We start from the raw sequence: 2500 nt of genomic DNA on the forward strand, positions 1-2500 counted from the left end.
GACAAAGATAGACTCACCGAAGTCACTCTGTCAAGCTCTCTCTCTCTCTCTCTCTCTCACTCTCTCTCTCTCTCTCTCTCTCTCTCTCTCTCTCTCTCTCTCTCTCTCTCTCTCCCTCTCTCTCTCTCTCTCTCTCTCTCTCTCTCTCTCCCTCTCTCACACTGTGGTCTCCTTGCACACACACACACACACACACACACACACACACACACACACACACACACACACACACACACACACACACACATGCACACACGCACACACACACAAACAACGCACGACATCACACACGCACAAACACACGCACACACGCGCACACACACACACACACACACACACACACACACACACACACACACACAAACACACACACACACACACACACACACACACACACACACACACACACACATACACACACACACACACACACACACACACACACACACACACACACACACACACACACACACACACACACACACACACACACACACACACGCACACACACACACAAACATACACACGCACAGACACATATGGAGCTGATCCAAACAGCAAGGGATTGATCCTGGCTGAGGGCAGTCTACTATTTACACGGCCCAGAGGTGAGCTGGGAGGATCTTAATGTTAAAAATATGTGGCTTGTGTTTAACACCGGTGGAGGCAGCATAAACAATGTGCTGCAGGACTATAAGGGTCAGGCTGGATCATAACAGTCTCTCTCTGTGTCTCTCACCCCCTCTCTCTCTTTCTCTCTCTCTCTCCCTCTCTCCTTCTCTGTCTCTCACTCCCTTTCTCTCTCTCTCTCTCTGTCTCTAACTCTCTCTCTCTCTCTCTCGCGCTCTCTCGATCCGTTTGTCTATCTCTCTCGGCCTCTCCCTCGTTCTCTCCCCTTCCACACCCAGACAATACTGTGTGTAATAAAAGAGACTTGCCCACGTACAAACCCCCACGCACAATGGCATGCACACACATACACTTAACGCGCCAGGGAGAGAGTGAGACGCATCTCCGCAAGTGGAGCTCAGTGAGACTCTGGAAAAACTTCTCCACTTGTCTGACTGGTCTGTTTATTGACTGGTGCGCTGTGACCAATGCATCGCTGGTGGTTTGGAGAGCTAGGTAGCATCATTTGTATCACTCACACTACTGTGTAAATACCATTACACCATTATAAACATTCGCTGATTCATCGTGAGAAAATACATTTGTTCACAACAAAAACAAGGTCATAAGACATTGCACTCTGTGTGTTGTGTGAGCATCTTGCTGTAGCAGTAGACATATAAACTACATCAACTGTTGTATAGGGCTGGTTAATGGCGCCTTCATTTTGGAAGCATAGGAGCAGTGGAATGTTAGTAATTGTGTTGGTAGTCATGGATTTTCTGGTCATTGTTTAGTCATTCATCTGGAAATTAATTTGTGATTATGAGAATGCCTTGTTGTGTTTGAAACTTCCATAGCATTTTTCATGTGAGGAGTGCAAAACAACGTTTAATTTAAGTTTATTTAGGATTTTACGGTACTACAACTCTCTTGTGTCCTCTCAAAACGGCGGAAAATCTGCAACAAAAGATCCCATGATGCATTTGGATGTACAAGGTCTATATGTGGCCTCTTTCTTACTCATATAAGCATCTTTTGATTCGTCCCACATAGTCCTGACCTCAGCAGCTCGGAACAGAGAGACCATGTTGTGTGATTGAGAGAGTGATGAAAAGTGGGGAAATGTCTGTCCACAACAGCTTGTCCGGTAATCAGAAAGGTACTGCAGAATCCATTACCAAATAAATGACTGATGCCTCCCCTCTATCTTCTCATGATGTTTCACCATAGCAGGTGGCGCTTCTGACAAATTAATTAGTTGTCAAGTAGCAAAGCAGCCACTCAGGAAGATGTTTACCAAGCGCACTTCGCGGAAACTCCATCGCTGTTTCTCCTTCCAGGATCTGATTTTGTTTGTTATGGTGAAAAAAACACAATTCGGCAACACAAACTGTGTTGGGAAATTTTTGGCAAGATAATATTTGGCAAGATATACCACCATAGGCAAATAAGCAGGTCAAACAAAGCACAAATACATATCCTTGCCGTTGGGTTCTGTTGCCCCTGGTGGACAACATGGGGTGCAAAACATTGTCGACAGTGTAGATAGAGACTAAATGCCTTGCCTTAAGCCATAGGAACAATCTGACTGATGTTGTCTTAACCAATAATCCCCCAGCAATACCATCATCCAGTCTTCTAAATCCACATACTTAACCGGTTAACAGGCACGAACGCATGCTGCCGACTCATGTGATTTAAAAGCACAACACAACCCCACCTGCTTTCCTACCAAGGTTCATTTGCCATTGCCTTGGTAAAAGATGACAAACACTCACACACACACACAAACAAAGACACAAACACTAACAAGTACACGCACACACGCTCATTGACACACAGACACACACACACACACACACACACACACACACACACACACACACAC

The sequence above is a fragment of the Gadus chalcogrammus genome, chromosome 1 (genome assembly GCF_026213295.1).
Source record: "Gadus chalcogrammus isolate NIFS_2021 chromosome 1, NIFS_Gcha_1.0, whole genome shotgun sequence".
Classification (NCBI taxonomy): domain Eukaryota; kingdom Metazoa; phylum Chordata; class Actinopteri; order Gadiformes; family Gadidae; genus Gadus; species Gadus chalcogrammus.